This window comes from Heterodontus francisci, chromosome 29 (genome assembly GCF_036365525.1).
Source record: "Heterodontus francisci isolate sHetFra1 chromosome 29, sHetFra1.hap1, whole genome shotgun sequence".
Lineage (NCBI taxonomy): Eukaryota > Metazoa > Chordata > Chondrichthyes > Heterodontiformes > Heterodontidae > Heterodontus > Heterodontus francisci.
The window spans coordinates 54,169,662-54,191,158 of record NC_090399.1 but is presented as its reverse complement, the minus strand read 5'-3'; positions in this window follow the sequence as shown (position 1 = coordinate 54,191,158).

Here is a 21,497-nt window from a genome sequence, read left to right as displayed (position 1 = left end):
AACTGTCTGGGTTGTTAACTCTGGAATTTCCTGTCTGAACCTCTTCACCTCTCTCTCCTCCTTGAAGAGGCTCCTTAAAATCCATCTCTTTGACCAAGATTTTAATCATCTGTCCTAATATCTCCTTTGATGGATTGGTGTTGTGATTTATTTGATAACATTCCTGTGAAGTGCCTTGGGATATTTTACTATGTTAAATGTGCTATAAAAATGCAGGTTGTTGTTGAGGGAGGCCCTCTTTAGCCCTATTGGGTCTCCAAGTATCCACACCCACATGGTGCCCGACACACAGCATCTGGTGACATTTCTCCAGCATCACTGTGAGTCCTGCCTCCTATAACTGGATATCTTCAATGTGAATCATAGATTCATCGAACAGTTTCAGCACAGACAGAGGCCATTCGACCCGTCGTGTCTGTGTCAGCTCTCTGCAAGAGCTTCTCATCCAGTCCCACTTCACCACCCTTTCCCTGTCGCCCTGTAATTTTTTCTATTTAGATAATTATCCAGTTCCGTTTTGAAAGCCACGATTCAATCTGCCTTCACCACACTATCAGGAAGTGAATTCCGGATCCTAACCCCTTGCTGCGTAAAAACAGCTTTTCTTCATGTCGCAGTTGCTTCTTCTGCTGTATAGCTTAAATCGATGTCCTCTGGTTCTCGATCCTTCCACCAATGAGAGCAGTTTCTCCCTGCTATCTGTTAATTGTGTATCAATTGTTTGATTATATACAGTTAGAGGATGTTAATTGGGGTCTTACTTGAGCAGGTATAAGCTGACACTTACTGAGACTGGGGGAGGGTTTGGTGTGAGGAGTTACACACTTGCAATCCTTTTACTCTGTACAATAAATGTGAAACTGAGTCAGGATAGGTTCCAGCATTATCCTGACATAACAAACTTTCTGGAGTTTAACACTGTCTATTCTGTATAGACTCATGATTTTGAACTACTGTATCAAATTTCCTCTCAACCTTCTCTTCCCTGTTGGGAACAGCTTCTCCAGTCTATCCATGTAACTGAAGGCCCTCATCCCTGGAACCAATCTTGTAAATCTTTTCTGCATCCTCTCTAATGTCTTCACATCTTTCCTATAGTGTGGTGCCCAGACTTGGCTTCAACGAGCTTGTCCCAATCCCACCAACATCAAGCTATACCATCTGTGTACTCTCCACTCACTCTCGCCCCCTCCCTCAGCCCCCGGGTCCCTGCTCTCTCCCTCTGTCGCTTACTATCTCACCCCTGGGCCACTGCTCTTTTCCACTCAACGTGCCTGCACTCTTTTTCGCTCCCTTCCTGCCCCTGGATTCCCACTCTCTCTTCATCCTGGGCCTGTTGTCTCAGTCTTTCCACCACCATCTCCTTGATGTTCCTGCACTTCCTGTCTCTCTCTCTCTCTTTCTCCCCCAAGGTCGCTGCCCCCTCTCTCTCCCCAAATACCCCTGCACCAACCCTCCCTGCACTCCCCAGCTCCCTGTTTGCTCTCTGTCTCTCTCCCCTCACTGCAACCAGGTCTCTCTGCTCTATCCCTCTCTCTTTCCATAACCCCATTCCCCACTTGCACACTACCACTCCCCTCCACACCCCCGCCCCCCCTCCCAGGGACACAGCTCGTTGTCTCTCTCTCTCTGCCACCTCAAGTTTATGCTCTCGTTCTTTCTCCCTCTATCGCCCCCGCCCTGAGTTCTTGCTCTTGCCATTCCCCCTTGCCACTCCCTCTCTCCCCTCCTTTTCTCTACCCCGCTCCTTCCTCTCCCTCCAGTTATCGCATCCCCTCCCACCCACCAACACGGACCCCAATCCTGATTCTTTGCTCTCTCGCTCACTGCGTTGACGTGTGGCAGCCTGTTAACAAACAGAGTGTGAACAAGCAGCATTGTAAACAACTGAAAGATCTTGATTCATTGAATCAAAGACAAAGTTGAACAAATCACAGCGAAACAAAGTCCAGTCCTGAACATTAGTGAGGATATTATGGGATACAATCTGTACAAACTCTGCTCCTTTACTCACTGGATATTCAGTCCTGAACATTAGTGAGGATATTATGGGATACAATCTGTACAAACTCTGCTCCTTCACTCACTGGATATTCAGTCCTGAACATTAGTGTGGATATTATGGGATACAATCTGTACAAACTCTGCTCCTTCACTCACTGGATATTCAGTCCTGAACATTAGTGTGGATATTATGGGATACAATCTGTACAAACTCTGCTCCTTCACTCACTGGATATTCAGTCCTGAACATTAGTGTGGATATTATGGGATACAATCTGTACAAACTCTGCTCCGTCACTCACTGGATATTCAGTCCTGAACATTAGTGTGGATATTATGGGATACAATCTGTACAAACTCTGCTCCGTCACTCACTGGATATTCAGTCCTGAACATTAGTGTGGATATTATGGGATACAATCTGTACAAACTCTGCTCCGTCACTCACTGGATATTCAGTCCTGAACATTAGTGTGGATATTATGGGATACAATCTGTACAAACTCTGCTCCGTCACTCACTGGATATTCAGTCCTGAACATTAGTGTGGATATTATGGGATACAATCTGTACAAACTCTGCTCCGTCACTCACTGGATATTCAGTCCTGAACATTAGTGTGGATATTATGGGATACAATCTGTACAAACTCTGCTCCGTCACTCACTGGATATTCAGTCCTGAACATTAGTGTGGATATTATGGGATACAATCTGTACAAACTCTGCTCCGTCACTCACTGGATATTCAGTCCTGAACATTAGTGTGGATATTATGGGATACAATCTGTACAAACTCTGCTCCGTCACTCACTGGATATTCAGTCCTGAACATTAGTGTGGATATTATGGGATACAATCTGTACAAACTCTGCTCCGTCACTCACTGGATATTCAGTCCTGAACATTAGTGTGGATATTATGGGATACAATCTGTACAAACTCTGCTCCGTCACTCACTGGATATTCAGTCCTGAACATTAGTGTGGATATTATGGGATACAATCTGTACAAACTCTGCTCCGTCACTCACTGGATATTCAGTCCTGAACATTAGTGTGGATATTATGGGATACAATCTGTACAAACTCTGCTCCGTCACTCACTGGATATTCAGTCCTGAACATTAGTGTGGATATTATGGGATACAATCTGTACAAACTCTGCTCCGTCACTCACTGGATATTCAGTCCTGAACATTAGTGTGGATATTATGGGATACAATCTGTACAAACTCTGCTCCTTTACTCACCGTCTCACTTGTTTTTCAATCCCGATCAGGAAATCAACCAGCTGCGAAAGAGGAAGAGGAGGAAAAGAGCCGATTGGTTGGCTTCTCTGACTGACATCTCCCACAACCAATGAGTAGCTCAGGGACATCGAAAGCCACCCATCCTAAAAATGTTAGTCGTCTGCTCCCATGTCAATCAATCCACTCAGCCATTCACAGTGGAGAGGGCCGGACCTCCTCTTGGTGTTTTGTTACTTTGAGATTATTCAATCCAGTCAATGTCAGTGATGAGAAATAAAGGAGAGAAGGAGCAAGAACTTTCATATATACAGGATGTTCCAAAACATTTCACAGTCCCTCCGACAGTGCAGCACTCCGAGTACCGACCTTCCGACAGTGCAGCACTCTCTCAGTACCGACCTTCCGACAGTGCAGCACTCTCTCAGTACCGACCTTCCGACAGTGCAGCACTCTCTCAGTACCGACCTTCCGACAGTGCAGCACTCTCTCAGTACCGACCTTCCGACAGTGCAGCACTCCGAGTCCCGACCTTCCGACAGTGCAGCACTCTCTCAGTACCGACCCTCCGACCGTGCAGCACTCCGAGTCCCGACCTTCCGACAGTGCAGCACTCTCTCAGTACCGACCTTCCGACAGTGCAGCACTCTCTCAGTACCGACCTTCCGACAGTGCAGCACTCCGAGTCCCGACCTTCCGACAGTGCAGCACTCTCTCAGTACCGACCCTCCGACCGTGCAGCACTCCGAGTCCCGACCTTCCGACAGTGCAGCACTCTCTCAGTACCGACCTTCCCACAGTGCAGCACTCTCTCAGTACCGACCTTCCGACAGTGCAGCACTCCGAGTACCGACCTTCCGACAGTGCAGCACTCTCTCAGTACCGACCTTCCCACAGTGCAGCACTCCGAGTCCCGACCTTCCGACAGTGCAGCACTCTCTCAGTACCGACCCTCCGACCGTGCAGCACTCCGAGTCCCGACCTTCCGACAGCGCAGCACTCTCTCAGTACCGACCTTCCGACAGTGCAGCACTCCGAGTACCGACCTTCCGACAGTGCAGCACTCTCTCAGTACCGACCTTCCGACAGTGCAGCACTCTCTCAGTACCGACCTTCCCACAGTGCAGCACTCTCTCAGTACCGATCTTCCCACAGTGCAGTAGTCTCTCAGTACCGACCCTCCGACAGTGCAGCATTCCGAGTACCGACCTTCCGACAGTGCAGCACTCCGAGTACTGACTTTCCGAAAGTGCAGCACTCTCTCAGTACCGACCATCCGACAGTGCAGCACTCTCTCAGTACCGACCTTCCGACAGTGCAGCACTCCGAGTACTGACTTTCCGAAAGTGCAGCACTCTCTCAGTACCGACCTTCCCACAGTGCAGCACTCTCTCAGTACCGACCTTCCCACAGTGCAGCACTCCGAGTACTGACTTTCCGAAAGTGCAGCACTCTCTCAGTACCGACCTTCCCACAGTGCAGCACTCTCTCAGTACCGACCTTCCGACAGTGCAGCACTCTCTCAGTACCGACCCTCCGACAGTGCAGCACTCCGAGTACTGACTTTCCGAAAGTGCAGCACTCTCTCAGTACCGACCTTCCGACAGTGCAGTACTCTTTCAGTACCGACCTTCCGACAGTGCAGCACTCCGAGTACCGACCTTCCGACAGTGCAGCACTCTCTCAGTACCGACCTTCCCACAGTGCAGCACTCCGAGTCCCGACCTTCCGACAGTGCAGCACTCCGAGTACCGACCTTCCGACAGTGCAGCACTCTCTCAGTACCGACCCTCCGACCGTGCAGCACTCCGAGTCCCGACCTTCCGACAGTGCAGCACTCTCTCAGTACCGACCTTCCGACAGTGCAGCACTCTCTCAGTACCGACCTTCCGACAGTGCAGCACTCCGAGTACCGACCTTCCGACAGTGCAGCACTCTCTCAGTACCGACCTTCCGACAGTGCAGCACTCCGAGTCCCGACCTTCCGACAGTGCAGCACTCTCTCAGTACCGACCCTCCGACCGTGCAGCACTCCGAGTCCCGACCTTCCGACAGCGCAGCACTCTCTCAGTACCGACCTTCCGACAGTGCAGCACTCCGAGTACCGACCTTCCGACAGTGCAGCACTCTCTCAGTACCGACCTTCCGACAGTGCAGCACTCTCTCAGTACCGACCTTCCCACAGTGCAGCACTCTCTCAGTACCGATCTTCCCACAGTGCAGTACTCTCTCAGTACCGACCTTCCGACAGTGCAGCACTCCGAGTACCGACCTTCCGACAGTGCAGCACTCCGAGTACTGACTTTCCGAAAGTGCAGCACTCTCTCAGTACCGACCTTCCGACAGTGCAGCACTCTCTCAGTACCGATCTTCCCACAGTGCAGTACTCTCTCAGTACCGACCCTCCGACAGTGCAGCATTCCGAGTACCGACCTTCCGACAGTGCAGCACTCCGAGTACTGACTTTCCGAAAGTGCAGCACTCTCTCAGGACCGACCTTCCGACAGTGCAGCACTCTCTCAGTACCGACCTTCCGACAGTGCAGCACTCCGAGTACTGACTTTCCGAAAGTGCAGCACTCTCTCAGTACCGACCTTCCCACAGTGCAGCACTCTCTCAGTACCGACCTTCCGACAGTGCAGCACTCCGAGTACTGACTTTCCGAAAGTGCAGCACTCTCTCAGTACCGACCTTCCCACAGTGCAGCACTCTCTCAGTACCGACCTTCCCACAGTGCAGCACTCTCTCAGTACCGACCTTCCGACAGTGCAGCACTCTCTCAGTACCGACCTTCCGACAGTGCAGCACTCTCTCAGTACCGACCTTCCGACAGTGCAGTACTCTCTCAGTACCGACCCTCCGACAGTGCAGCACTCCGAGTACTGACTTTCCGAAAGTGCAGCACTCTCTCAGTACCGACCTTCCGACAGTGCAGTACTCTCTCAGTACCGACCTTCCGACAGTGCAGCACTCCGAGTACCGACCTTCCGACAGTGCAGCACTCTCTCAGTACCGACCTTCCCACAGTGCATCACTCCGAGTCCCGACCTTCCGACAGCGCAGCACTCTCTCAGTACCGACCTTCCGACAGTGCAGCACTCCGAGTACCGACCTTCCGACAGTGCAGCACTCTCTCAGTACCGACCTTCCGACAGTGCAGCACTCCGAGTACCGACCTTCTGACAGTGCAGCACTCTCTCAGTACCGACCTTCCGACCGTGCAGCACTCCGAGTCCCGACCTTCCGACAGTGCAGCACTCTCTCAGTACCGACCTTCCGACAGTGCAGCACTCTCTCAGTACCGACCTTCCGACAGTGCAGCACTCCGAGTCCCGACCTTCCGACAGTGCAGCACTCTCTCAGTACCGACCCTCCGACAGTGCAGCATTCCGAGTACCGACCTTCCGACAGTGCAGCACTCCGAGTACTGACTTTCCGAAAGTGCAGCACTCTCTCAGTACCGACCTTCCGACAGTGCAGCACTCTCTCAGTACCGACCTTCCGACAGTGCAGCACTCCAAGTACTGACTTTCCGAAAGTGCAGCACTCTCTCAGTACCGACCTTCCCACAGTGCAGCACTCTCTCAGTACCGACCTTCCCACAGTGCAGCACTCCGAGTACTGACTTTCCGAAAGTGCAGCACTCTCTCAGTACCGACCTTCCCACAGTGCAGCACTCTCTCAGTACCGACCTTCCCACAGTGCAGCACTCTCTCAGTACCGAACTTCCGACAGTGCAGCACTCTCTCAGTACCGACCTTCCGACAGTGCAGCACTCTCTCAGTACCGACCTTCCGACAGTGCAGTACTCTCTCAGTACCGACCCTCCGACAGTGCAGCACTCCGAGTACTGACTTTCCGAAAGTGCAGCACTCTCTCAGTACCGACCTTCCGACAGTGCAGTACTCTCTCAGTACCGACCTTCCGACAGTGCAGCACTCCGAGTACCGACCTTCCGACAGTGCAGCACTCTCTCAGTACCGACCTTCCCACAGTGCAGCACTCCGAGTCCCGACCTTCCGACAGCGCAGCACTCTCTCAGTACCGACCTTCCGACAGTGCAGCACTCCGAGTACCGACCTTCCGACAGTGCAGCACTCTCTCAGTACCGACCCTCCGACCGTGCAGCACTCCGAGTCCCGACCTTCCGACAGCGCAGCACTCTCTCAGTACCGACCTTCCGACAGTGCAGCACTCCGAGTACCGACCTTCCGACAGTGCAGCACTCTCTCAGTACCGACCCTCCGACAGTGCAGCACTCCGAGTACTGACTTTCCGAAAGTGCAGCACTCTCTCAGTACCGACCTTCCGACAGTGCAGTACTCTCTCAGTACCGACCTTCCGACAGTGCAGCACTCCGAGTACCGACCTTCCGACAGTGCAGCACTCTCTCAGTACCGACCTTCCCACAGTGCATCACTCCGAGTCCCGACCTTCCGACAGCGCAGCACTCTCTCAGTACCGACCTTCCGACAGTGCAGCACTCCGAGTACCGACCTTCCGACAGTGCAGCACTCTCTCAGTACCGACCCTCCGACCGTGCAGCACTCCGAGTCCCGACCTTCCGACAGCGCAGCACTCTCTCAGTACCGACCTTCCGACAGTGCAGCACTCCGAGTACCGACCTTCCGACAGTGCAGCACTCTCTCAGTACCGACCTTCCGACCGTGCAGCACTCCGAGTCCCGACCTTCCGACAGTGCAGCACTCTCTCAGTACCGACCTTCCGACAGTGCAGCACTCTCTCAGTACCGACCTTCCGACAGTGCAGCACTCCGAGTCCCGACCTTCCGACAGTGCAGCACTCTCTCAGTACCGACCCTCCGACAGTGCAGCATTCCGAGTACCGACCTTCCGACAGTGCAGCACTCCGAGTACTGACTTTCCGAAAGTGCAGCACTCTCTCAGTACCGACCTTCCGACAGTGCAGCACTCTCTCAGTACCGACCTTCCGACAGTGCAGCACTCCGAGTACTGACTTTCCGAAAGTGCAGCACTCTCTCAGTACCGACCTTCCCACAGTGCAGCACTCTCTCAGTACCGACCTTCCCACAGTGCAGCACTCCGAGTACTGACTTTCCGAAAGTGCAGCACTCTCTCAGTACCGACCTTCCCACAGTGCAGCACTCTCTCAGTACCGACCTTCCCACAGTGCAGCACTCTCTCAGTACCGACCTTCCGACAGTGCAGCACTCTCTCAGTACCGACCTTCCGACAGTGCAGCACTCTCTCAGTACCGACCTTCCGACAGTGCAGTACTCTCTCAGTACCGACCCTCCGACAGTGCAGCACTCCGAGTACTGACTTTCCGAAAGTGCAGCACTCTCTCAGTACCGACCTTCCGACAGTGCAGTACTCTCTCAGTACCGACCTTCCGACAGTGCAGCACTCCGAGTACCGACCTTCCGACAGTGCAGCACTCTCTCAGTACCGACCTTCCCACAGTGCAGCACTCCGAGTCCCGACCTTCCGACAGCGCAGCACTCTCTCAGTACCGACCTTCCGACAGTGCAGCACTCCGAGTACCGACCTTCCGACAGTGCAGCACTCTCTCAGTACCGACCCTCCGACCGTGCAGCACTCCGAGTCCCGACCTTCCGACAGCGCAGCACTCTCTCAGTACCGACCTTCCGACAGTGCAGCACTCCGAGTACCGACCTTCCGACAGTGCAGCACTCTCTCAGTACCGACCTTCCGACCGTGCAGCACTCCGAGTCCCGACCTTCCGACAGTGCAGCACTCTCTCAGTACCGACCTTCCGACAGTGCAGCACTCTCTCAGTACCGATCTTCCGACAGTGCAGCACTCCGAGTCCCGACCTTCCGACAGTGCAGCACTCTCTCAGTACCGACCCTCCGACCGTGCAGCACTGCGAGTCCCGACCTTCCGACAGTGCAGCACTCTCTCAGTACCGACCTTCCCACAGTGCAGCACTCTCTCAGTACCGACCTTCCGACAGTGCAGCACTCCGAGTACCGACCTTCCGACAGTGCAGCACTCTCTCAGTACCGACCTTCCCACAGTGCAGCACTCCGAGTCCCGACCTTCCGACAGTGCAGCACTCTCTCAGTACCGACCCTCCGACCGTGCAGCACTCCGAGTCCCGACCTTCCGACAGCGCAGCACTCTCTCAGTACCGACCTTCCGACAGTGCAGCACTCCGAGTACCGACCTTCCGACAGTGCAGCACTCTCTCAGTACCGACCTTCCGACAGTGCAGCACTCTCTCAGTACCGACCTTCCGACAGTGCAGCACTCTCTCAGTACCGATCTTCCCACAGTGCAGTACTCTCTCAGTACCGACCCTCCGACAGTGCAGCATTCCGAGTACCGACCTTCCGACAGTGCAGCACTCCGAGTACTGACTTTCCGAAAGTGCAGCACTCTCTCAGTACCGACCTTCCGACAGTGCAGCACTCTCTCAGTACCGACCTTCCGACAGTGCAGCACTCCGAGTACTGACTTTCCGAAAGTGCAGCACTCTCTCAGTACCGACCTTCCCACAGTGCAGCACTCTCTCAGTACCGACCTTCCCACAGTGCAGCACTCCGAGTACTGACTTTCCGAAAGTGCAGCACTCTCTCAGTACCGACCTTCCCACAGTGCAGCACTCTCTCAGTACCGACCTTCCCACAGTGCAGCACTCTCTCAGTACCGACCTTCCGACAGTGCAGCACTCTCTCAGTACCGACCTTCCGACAGTGCAGCACTCTCTCAGTACCGACCTTCCGACAGTGCAGTACTCTCTCAGTACCGACCCTCCGACAGTGCAGCACTCCGAGTACTGACTTTCCGAAAGTGCAGCACTCTCTCAGTACCGACCTTCCGACAGTGCAGCACTCTCTCAGTACCGACCTTCCCACAGTGCAGCACTCCGAGTCCCGACCTTCCGACAGCGCAGCACTCTCTCAGTACCCACCTTCCGACAGTGCAGCACTCCGAGTACCGACCTTCCGACAGTGCAGCATTCTCTCAGTACCGACCCTCCGACCGTGCAGCACTCCAAGTCCCGACCTTCCGACAGCGCAGCACTCTCTCAGTACCGACCTTCCGACAGTGCAGCACTCCGAGTACCGACCTTCCGACAGTGCAGCACTCTCTCAGTACCGACCTTCCGACAGTGCAGCACTCTCTCAGTACCGACCTTCCCACAGTGCAGCACTCTCTCAGTACTGATCTTCCCACAGTGCAGTACTCTCTCAGTACCGACCCTCCGACAGTGCAGCACTCCGAGTACTGACTTTCCGAAAGTGCAGCACTCTCTCAGTACCGACCTTCCGACAGTGCAGCACTCTCTCAGTACCGACCTTCCAACAGTGCAGCACTCCGAGTACTGACTTTCCGAAAGTGCAGCACTCTCTCAGTACCGACCTTCCCACAGTGCAGCACTCACTCAGTACCGACCTTCCCACAGTGCAGCACTCTCTCAGTACCGACCTTCCGACAGTGCAGCACTTTCTCAGTACCGACCTTCCGATAGTGCAGCACTCTCTCAGTACCGACCTTCCGACAGTGCAGTACTCTCTCAGTACCGACCCTCCGACAGTGCAGCACTCCGAGTACTGACTTTCCGAAAGTGCAGCACTCTCTCAGTACCGACCTTCCGACAGCGCAGCACTCTCTCAGTGCCGACCTTCCGACAGTGCAGCACTCCGAGTACCGACCTTCCGACAGTGCAGCACTCTCTCAGTACCGACCTTCCGACAGTGCAGCACTCTCTCAGTACCGACCTTCTGACAGTGCAGCACTCCGAGTACCGACCTTCCGACAGTGCAGCACTCTCTCAGTACCGACCTTCCGACAGTGCAGCACTCTCTCAGTACCGACCTTCCGACAGTGCAGCACTCTCTCAGTACCGACCTTCCGACAGTGCAGCACTCTCTCAGTACCGACCTTCCCACAGTGCAGCACTCTCTCAGTACCGATCTTCCCACAGTGCAGTACTCTCTCAGTACCGACCTTCCGAAAGTGCAGCACTCCGAGTACCGACCTTCCGACAGTGCAGCACTCCGAGTACTGACTTTCCGAAAGTGCAGCACTCTCTCAGTACCGACCTTCCGACAGTGCAGCACTCTCTCAGTACCGATCTTCCCACAGTGCAGTACTCTCTCAGTACCGACCCTCCGACAGTGCAGCATTCCGAGTACCGACCCTCCGACAGTGCAGCACTCCGAGTACTGACTTTCCGAAAGTGCAGCACTCTCTCAGTACCGACCTTCCGACAGTGCAGCACTCTCTCAGTACCGACCTTCCGACAGTGCAGCACTCCGAGTACTGACTTTCCGAAAGTGCAGCACTCTCTCAGTACCGACCTTCCCACAGTGCAGCACTCTCTCAGTACCGACCTTCCCACAGTGCAGCACTCCGAGTACTGACTTTCCGAAAGTGCAGCACTCTCTCAGTACCGACCTTCCCACAGTGCAGCACTCTCTCAGTACCGACCTTCCCACAGTGCAGCACTCTCTCAGTACCGACCTTCCGACAGTGCAGCACTCTCTCAGTACCGACCTTCCGACAGTGCAGCACTCTCTCAGTACCGACCTTCCGACAGTGCAGTACTCTCTCAGTACCGACCCTCCGACAGTGCAGCACTCCGAGTACTGACTTTCCGAAAGTGCAGCACTCTCTCAGTACCGACCTTCCGACAGTGCAGTACTCTCTCAGTACCGACCTTCCGACAGTGCAGCACTCCGAGTACCGACCTTCCGACAGTGCAGCACTCTCTCAGTACCGACCTTCCCACAGTGCAGCACTCCGAGTCCCGACCTTCCGACAGCGCAGCACTCTCTCAGAACCGACCTTCCGACAGTGCAGCACTCCGAGTACCGACCTTCCGACAGTGCAGCACTCTCTCAGTACCGACCCTCCGACCGTGCAGCACTCCGTGTCCCGACCTTCCGACAGCGCAGCACTCTCTCAGTACCGACCTTCCGACAGTGCAGCACTCCGAGTACCGACCTTCCGACAGTGCAGCACTCTCTCAGTACCGACCTTCCGACAGTGCAGCACTCTCTCAGTACCGAACTTCCCACAGTGCAGCACTCTCTCAGTACTGATCTTCCCACAGTGCAGTACTCTCTCAGTACCGACCCTCCGACAGTGCAGCACTCCGAGTACCGACCTTCCGACAGTGCAGCACTCCGAGTACTGACTTTCCGAAAGTGCAGCACTCTCTCAGTACCGACCTTCCCACAGTGCAGCACTCTCTCAGTACCGACCTTCCGACAGTGCAGCACTCCGAGTACTGACTTTCCGAAAGTGCAGCACTCTCTCAGTACCGACCTTCCCACAGTGCAGCACTCCGAGTACTGACTTTCCGAAAGTGCAGCACTCTCTCAGTACCGACCTTCCGACAGCGCAGCACTCTCTCAGTGCCGACCTTCCGACAGTGCAGCACTCCGAGTACCGACCTTCCGACAGTGCAGCACTCTCTCAGTACCGACCTTCCGACAGTGCAGCACTCTCTCAGTTCCGACCTTCCGACAGTGCAGCACTCCGAGTACCGACCTTCCGACAGTGCAGCACTCTCTCAGTACCGACCTTCCGACAGTGCAGCACTCTCTCAGTACCGACCTTCCGACAGTGCAGCACTCTCTCAGTACCGACCTTCCGACAGTGCAGCACTCCGAGTACCGACCTTCCGACAGTGCAGCACTCTCTCAGTACCAACCTCTCTCAGTACCGACCTTCCGACAGTGCAGCACTCTCTCAGTACCGACCTTCCGACAGTGCAGCACTCTCTCAGTACCGACCTTCCGACAGTGCAGCACTCTCTCAGTACCGACCCTCCGACAGTGCAGCACTCTCTCAGTACCGACCTTCCCACAGTGCAGCACTCTCTCAGTACCGACCCTGCGACAGTGCAGCACTCCGAGTACCGACCTTCCGACAGTGCAGCACTCTCTCAGTACCGACTTTCTGACAGTGCAGCACTCTCTCAGTACCGACCTTCCGACAGTGCAGCACTCTCTCAGTACCGACCCTCCGACAGTGCAGCACTCCGAGTACCGACCTTCCCACAGTGCAGCACTCTCTCAGTACCGACCTTCCCACAGTGCAGCACTCTCTCAGTACCGACTTTCTGACAGTGCAGCACTCTCTCAGTACCGACCTTCCGACAGTGCAGCACTCCGAGTACCGACCTTCCCACAGTGCAGCACTCTCTCAGTACCGACCTTCCGACAGTGCAGCACTCCGAATACCGACCTTCCCACAGTGCAGCACTCTCTCAGTACCGACTTTCTGACAGTGCAGCACTCCGAGTACCGACCTTCCCACAGTGCAGCACTCTCTCAGTACCGACCTTCCCACAGTGCAGCACTCTCTCAGTACCGACCTTCCCACAGTGCAGCACTCTCTCAGTACCGACCTTCCCACAGTGCAGCACTCTCTCAGTACCGACCTTCCGACAGTGCAGTACTCTCTCAGTACCGACCTTCCGACAGTGCAGCACTCCGAGTACCGACCTTCCGACAGTGCAGCACTCCGAGTACCGACCTTCCGACAGTGCAGCTCTCCGAGTACCAACCTTCCGACAGTGCAGCACTCTCTCAGTACCGACCTTCCCACAGTGCAGCACTCTCTCAGTACCGACCTTCCCACAGTACAGCACTCTCTCAGTACCGACCTTCCGACAGTGCAGCACTCTCTCAGTACCGACCTTCCGACAGTGCAGCACTCCGAGTACCGACCTTCCGACAGTGCAGCACTCTCTCAGTACCGACCTTCCCACTGTGCAGCACTCTCTCAGTACCGACCTTCCCACAGTGCAGCACTCTCTCAGTACCGACCTTCCGACAGTGCAGCACTCTCTCAGTACCGACCTTCCGACAGTGCAGCACTCTCTCAGTACCGACCTTCTGACAGTGCAGCACTCTCTCAGTACCGACCTTCCGACAGTGCAGCACTCTCTCAGTACCGACCTTCTGACAGTGCAGCACTCTCTCAGTACCGACCTTCCGACAGCACAGCACTCTCTCAGTACCGACCTTCCGACAGTGCAGCACTCCGAGTACCGACCTTCCCACAGTGCAGCACTCCCTCAGTTCCGACCTTCCCACAGTGCAGCACTCTCTCAGTACCCACCTTCCGACAGTGCAGCACTCTCTCAGTACCAACCTTCCGACAGTGCAGCACTCTCTCAGTACCGACCCTCCGACAGTGCAGCACTCTCTCAGTACCGACCTTCCGACAGTGTAGCACTCTCTCAGTACCGACCCTCCGACAGTGCAGCACTCTCTCAGTACCGACCTTCCGACAGTGCAGTACTCTCTCAGTACCGACCTTCCGACAGTGCAGCACTCTCTCAGTACCGACCTTCCCACAGTGCAGCACTCTCTCAGTACCGACCCTCCAACAGTGCAGCACTCTCTCAGTACCGACCTTCCGACAGCGCAGCTCTCTCTCAGTACCGACCTTCCGACAGTGCAGCACTCCGAGTACCGACCTTCCCACAGTGCAGCACTCTCTCAGTACCGACCTTCCCACAGTGCAGCACTCTCTCAGTACCGACCTTCCGACAGTGCAGCACTCCCTCAGTTCCGACCTTCCGACAGTGCAGCACTCTTTCAGTACCGACCTTCCGACAGTGCAGTACTCTCTCAGTACCGACCTTACGACAGTGCAGCACTCTCTCAGTACCGTCCTTCCGACAGTGCAGCACTCCGAGTACCGACCTTCCGACAGTGCAGCACTCCGAGTACCGACCTTCCGACAGTGCACTACTCCGAGTACCAACCTTCCGACAGTGCAGCACTCTCTCAGTACCGACCTTCCGACAGTGCAGCACTCTCTCAGTACCGACCTTCCCACAGTGCAGTACTCTCTCAGTACCGACCTTCCGACATTGCAGCACTCCGAGTACCGACCTTCCGACAGTGCAGCACTCAGAGTACCGACCTTCCGACAGTGCAGCACTCCGAGTACCAACCTTCCGACAGTGCAGCACTCTCTCAGTACCGACCTTCCGACAGTGCAGCACTCCGAGTACCGACCTTCCGACAGTGCAGCACTCCGAGTACCAACCTTCCGACAGTGCAGCACTCTCTCAGTACCGACCTTCCCACAGTGCAGCACTCTCTCAGTACCGACCTTCCGACAGTGCAGCACTCCGAGTACCGACCTTCCCACAGTGCAGCACTCTTTCAGTACCGACCTTCCCACAGTGCAGCACTCTCTCAGTACCGACCTTCCGACAGTGCAGCACTCTCTCAGTACCGACCTTCCCACAGTGCAGTACTCTCTCAGTACCGACCTTCCGACAGTGCAGCACTCTCTCAGTACCGACCTTCCGACAGTGCAGCACTCTCTCAGTACCGACCCTCCGACAGTGCAGCACTCTCTCAGTACCGACCTTCCCACAGTGCAGCACTCCCTCAGTTCCGACCTTCCGATGGCGCGGCACATCCTCACTACTGACCCTGCGACGGTGCGGCACTCACTCAGTACCGAGCCTGTGGCGGTGCTGCGCTCCCTCGGTACCGACCCTCCGACGGTGCTGCGCTCCCTTGGTACCGACCCTCCGACGGTGCGGCACTACCTCAATACTGACCCTGAGACAGTGCGGCACTCCCTCAGTTCTGACCCTGCAACTGTGCGGCACTCCCTCAGTACTGACCCTGCAACAGTGCGACACTCCCTCAGTACTGACCCTGCGACAGTGCGGCACTCCCTCACTTCCGACCTTCCGACAGTGCGACACTCCCTTGGTACTGACCCTGCGATAGTGCGGCACTCCCTTGGTACTGACCCTGCGGCACTCCCTCAGTACTGACCCTCCGACAGTGCAGCACTCCCTCGGTACTGACCCTGCGACTGTGCGACACTCCCTCGGTACTGACCCTACGACAGTGAGGCACTCCCTTACTACCGACCCTCCAACAGTGCGGCACTCCCTCAGTACTGACCTTGCGACTGTGCGGCACCCCCTCGGTACTGACCCTGCGACTGTGCGGCACTCCCTCACTACCGACTCACCGGCAGTGCGACACTCCCTCGGTACTGACCCTGCGACTGTGCGGCACTCCCTCAGTACTGACCCTGCAATTGTGCGGCACTCCCTCAGTACCGACCCTGCAACTGTGCGGCACTCCTTCACTATCGACCCTCCGACAGTGCGACACTCCCTCGGTACAGACCCTGCGACAGTGCGACACTCCCTCAGTACCGACCCTGCGACACTCCATCGGTACCGACCCTCCAATGGTGTGGCAGTCCCTTGGTACCAACTCTCCGACGGTGCGGCGCTCCCTCGGTACCGACCCTCCGACGGAGCGGCACTCCCTCAGTACCGACCCTCCGACGGTGCGGCTCTCCCTCGGTACCGACCCTCCGACGGAGCGGCACTCCCTCGGTACCGACCCTCCGACGGTGCGGCACTCCCTTGGTTCCGATCCTGCGACAGTGTGGCACTCCCTCAGTACCGACCATCCGACAGTGTGGCACTCCCTCAGTACCGACCATCCGATACTCTCTCGGTACCGACCCTCCGACAGTGCGGCACTCCCTCGGTACCGACCCTCCGACAGTGTGGCACTCCCTCAGTACTGATCTTCTGACAGTGCAGCACTCCCTCAGTACTGACCCTCCGAAGATTCGGCGCTCCCTCGGCACCAACTCTCCAACACCATGGTGCTCCCACGTAATGACCCTCGTCAACATTCCAGCACTCCCTCGGTCCCAATGCTCTGACAGCGCGGTGCTCCCTCGGCACCGACCTCCTCAGATAGCACGCTGCTCTCTCAGCATGACCCTCCAACAGCGCGGCACTCCCTCAGCACCAATCCTGTGACAGCACAGCGCTCCCTCGGCACCAATGATCTGAAAGCGCAGTGATCCCTTGGCACCGATGCTCTGACAGCGCGGCACTCCCTCGGCACCAACCCTTCGACATCGCAGTCCTCCCTCAGCATCAATACTCCGACAGCGCGGCGATCCCCTGCTCTCTCCGTACTGACCCTCCAAACGTGCGGCGCTCCCTCAGGAATGACCCGCCAACAATGCGGCGCTTCCTCAGTACACTCATATGCGAACGACTGGATAAGTAGAGAGGCACACGGTAAGTGGTTTGAACTGAGATAGATCTTCGGTGTTCATGGTAAACCTGTTAAATCTTCTTGTTGGACTGTTTCTTTAAAAGTTGCAGGTGGTTAAGACTTTAGACTGGAAGAACGGGTCACTTTCAGTTCTCTGCTGCACCAAGTTGAAGTGTAGAATTCACAGCAGGACTCCTTCCTAGTTTTTGTTGGAGTCCTCTTCACAGCCCTTAGCTGGGCTGCTTTTCTGTGGTGTTCTTCTGATCTCCCTCTCTCTTTCTCCCACCAGAGGGTTGCCTATTAAGGTCAAAAGGCGTCAGATTAGAGTCTTTCTGTGTTGATGCTTGGCCCTCTCCCCTGGTGTTACCACACAATGGACCAGGATGTGAAATCCTTGGCCATCCATTAAGGTCTGGATGAATATCATCCTGCTGTGATGTGGCTACTCCACACCTTTGTTTCAGAAGAATCCATTCAATTCAGGAATGTCTTTTGATGGTTTCAGGATGGATGTAATTGAAACCTCTTAGCCTAGAATGTAGCCTTTTGTCCCTAACATACAGTGAGGCAGTGTTCGAATACACAAGGCCCAGTCATCTGACCTACAGCAGCCATCTTTTGCAGCATTTTCCACTTTAAAAAAAAAGTAATGTCAATTTTAAAGAGTACACCTTCAATAAAGTTTGTATCTTAAAAGTAGGAAATTGATATGCCTTTACTGGGCATGACACACCCCTGACAAAAGAAATCAAAATGAAATCTTGATACATTAGTTTTACATTATTTACAGAGCAAAGTAAGAGAAACATGAACACACATTCTGCACTCACTTGTATCATCCAAACCTCAATTTTACAACTGCTGAACTGGCATTGTCTGCAACAGCCATTTCTTGTTCAAGTTTGGATGGGCCACAATTATAATTGAATTTCCTTTTTGGGTGTTGAAGTTTTGCCCCAGGAAAGCTTTTATTTAGAAAACTTAGCACTTTCTATCCGTTCCCCACTTTTGAATCCCAGTTATGTGTTGTCGAATGGTGTTGGATTTCTCAAGCATCTGCTTGCAGTACTTTGGGAGTGTTAATTACCAATAGACGTGTATTTTTTGAGAGACTTGAGTCCTTGAAGGGATTTAATTTTACAGGCAGTTGTAGAGACAGTTGTTCTGTTCCAAGGTTTGTAATGTGCAAATTTCCATTACTGCATTGTTCCTGGCTGTTAACAAATTTTACTGCCTGTACAGGCCTTAACCCCTGAACTGCTGCATCCACAACACATGGATTTTCTAGTTCAGGTTCTGGCACATTGATAATTCTTATCTCTAGGGTGACAGTGGGTGGTAAACTGTTTTTTTTTTAGCCTCTGTAAGGGTCTGAGTTCTCTGGCACTTTGTACTGAAATAGTTCTGAATCTAAATTGCTGGGTTTGGTTAGGTTTGGATTCAGAACCTGAGTGTTTGATTCTTCAGTAGGCAAATCCACAGCCGCCTCACTTTTACCTTTCTTGTAGCTTTCACAAGTGCTGTTTACTTTAGGGCATATTACCTTCCCTTTTCCCTTTATTTTGGGGATGGGATTTCCCCCAATCTGCCCTATGTCCTCTGGGACATTACTGCTCATGTGTGGCTATCCAGCTTCTGCTGCACTCCACTTCAGCTGGGAGGGGCATTCTTGCCTTGCCTGTTTGGCAACTTTCCTGTCCCTGTTTAAATCTGTGAAGAAGGTTTTGGCTAACCATACCGCTGCTGCTTTAATCTCAGCTCTTTTACTTGCCTTTGGCTCTGTAGTGGCCTTTTTAAATTCTACTGGCTTTCCTTTCGGGCCAGTAAAGGTTAAAGAGACTAACAGTCCCTGTGGGATTTTTGGGACTTCCTCAGCCCTCTGCAGCTGTGCAGTTTTGTTTGTTCCTGTCAGTTTCTCCAGTCTCCGTGGACTGCTCTGGACCCTCTGGGTATAATACTGTGCTTTCCGCAAAGTCATTGCCCAGCAATAGGTCAACACCCTGCATTGGTAAGGTCTGAATGACCCCACCCATTACTACACCAGTGACCCACTTACTCTGTAAGTAATCTTTAACTGAGGGAAGCTTCAAGCATTTGCCAGTAAGCCCTGTTACCAATACTGTGGTATTTGTTCTGCTTTGACATCTCTTCTCTGCAATTGTATTTCCTCTTTTCAACAGCATCTCTTCTTTTTTCAACTGCAATTTCTCCCTTTCCTTCTGCATTCGAGCTAGGACTATTTTCTCAGACTCCGATTCCATGCTTTCTTTTTTGGGCTGCAGGGTAAGTTTACATTGATTAGCTGGACTCCGCAGCGTTCAGATTTCTTTGCTTTTGTTTGAAAGTGACTCCTACCTCAGTAGCTAAGCTTTTAGAATCTGCAATACTTAATTTAACTATCATGGGAGAAGTCTCACTGCTCTATAAACTATTTAGCATTAAATGTGGCCATATTTCCTGTTTCTAGCACTGCAAAGAAAAAACTGATATGGGAAAACCTTTTGTTTCAATTTTCCCACAGTTTTAGAAGTGAATTTTCTTCCCTTTTCCCAAATCTCTTGTTTAGTCTGATTTGTTCAGAATCTTGGCTTCGAGTCCCCAATTTGTTGTGGAAAGGTGGTTGAGGAATGTGGGTGGTTTGTGCCGTTCACCTCGAAATTGGCTACAATTGTGTTTACTTGAACATGATGAATTAGCACTTGAGTGTGCTTAAGGTCAAATAAACAGGCAAATGACAGGTTTTCTCATAGGTTAAACAAAAGATGGTCTCAGCTGCACCCACGCACATTCACGTTCTCACACACCACAAAAAGATAGAGAGGAAAAGGCTAAGTAGTTTGAAGTGAGGTAGGTGCTTGGGGTTCACGGCAAACCTATTGAATCTTCCTGGAGGACAGTTTCTTACAAAGTTGCAGGCCTGGGTGGCTGTAGTTTTCTGGTGGTTAAGACTTTAGGCTTTCAGTTCTCTGCTGCACAAAGTAGAATTGTAGAATTTGCAGCAGGGCTCCTTCTTCATTTTGGCTGAATTTCTGGACGAATATAGTCCTGTTATAATGTGGCTCCTTCACACCTTCTTTGTTTCAGAAGAACCCATTCAATACAGGAAAGTCTCTTGATGGTTTCAGGATGGGCGCAATTAACACCTGTTCGCCTGGAATATATTCTTTTGTCCGTAACAGACAGTGAGGCGATGTTATAATACACAAGAACAAGTTGTCTCACCTTTGCCGGCCATCTTTTTCAGTATTGCCACTTTTTTTTTTTAAAAGGTAAAATCAATTTTAAAGAGTCAACTTTGAATAAAGTTTGTATCTTAAAATTAGGAATATATGTCTTTACTGTGGCATGACAATGTTGATAGATGAAGTCACTGGACAAAACTGTGGCAAATGGATTTCAATGTAGATAAATCTGAGTTCATCTACTTTGGACAAAAAAGGATAGAACAGGCTATTTTCTAAATGTTGAAAAGCTAGAAACAGTGGGGTCCAATTACACTTGGAGTTCCAGGTACAAAGATCATTAAAATAATCAAAAAGACTAATGGACTGCTGGCCTTTATATCTAATTGACGAGAATACAAGGGGGTAAAAGTCATGCTTCAGCTATATAAAGCCCTGTTTAGACCACTCCTGGAGTTACGGTGAGTGGTTCTGGGCACCAGGCACCAGACCTTAGGAATGATAGGCCTTGCAGGGAGTGCAGCATAGATTTACTAGAATGATAACAGGAGTATAAGAGTTTAAACAAACTCTGGTTGTACTCCCTTGACATCAGAAGGTGGAGGGGTGATTTGTTCACAGTTTTCAAAATATTAAGGGACAGACAGGATGAACAGAGAGAAACTATTTCCACTGGTTGGGGAGTCTTGGACTTGGGTGGCATAGCCTAAATATTAGAGCCAGGGCTTTCCAGTGAAATCAGGAAACTCTTCTACACACAAAAGGTGTGAGAAATTTGGAACTCTCTTCCACAAATGAAATTGATGCCAGGTCAATTGTTAATTTTAAATCTGGGATTTTTGTTAACCAAAGGTATTAAGAGAGATGGGGAAAGGGCAGGTATATGGAGTTAGATCACAGATCCGCCATGATCTCACTAAATGATGGAACATGCTTGAGGGGCTAAATAGCCGACTCCTGTTCCTATGTACTGCACTTCCAACAAGGCAACACTCCCTCAGTGTTGCCCCTCTGCAGGACAGCATTCCCTC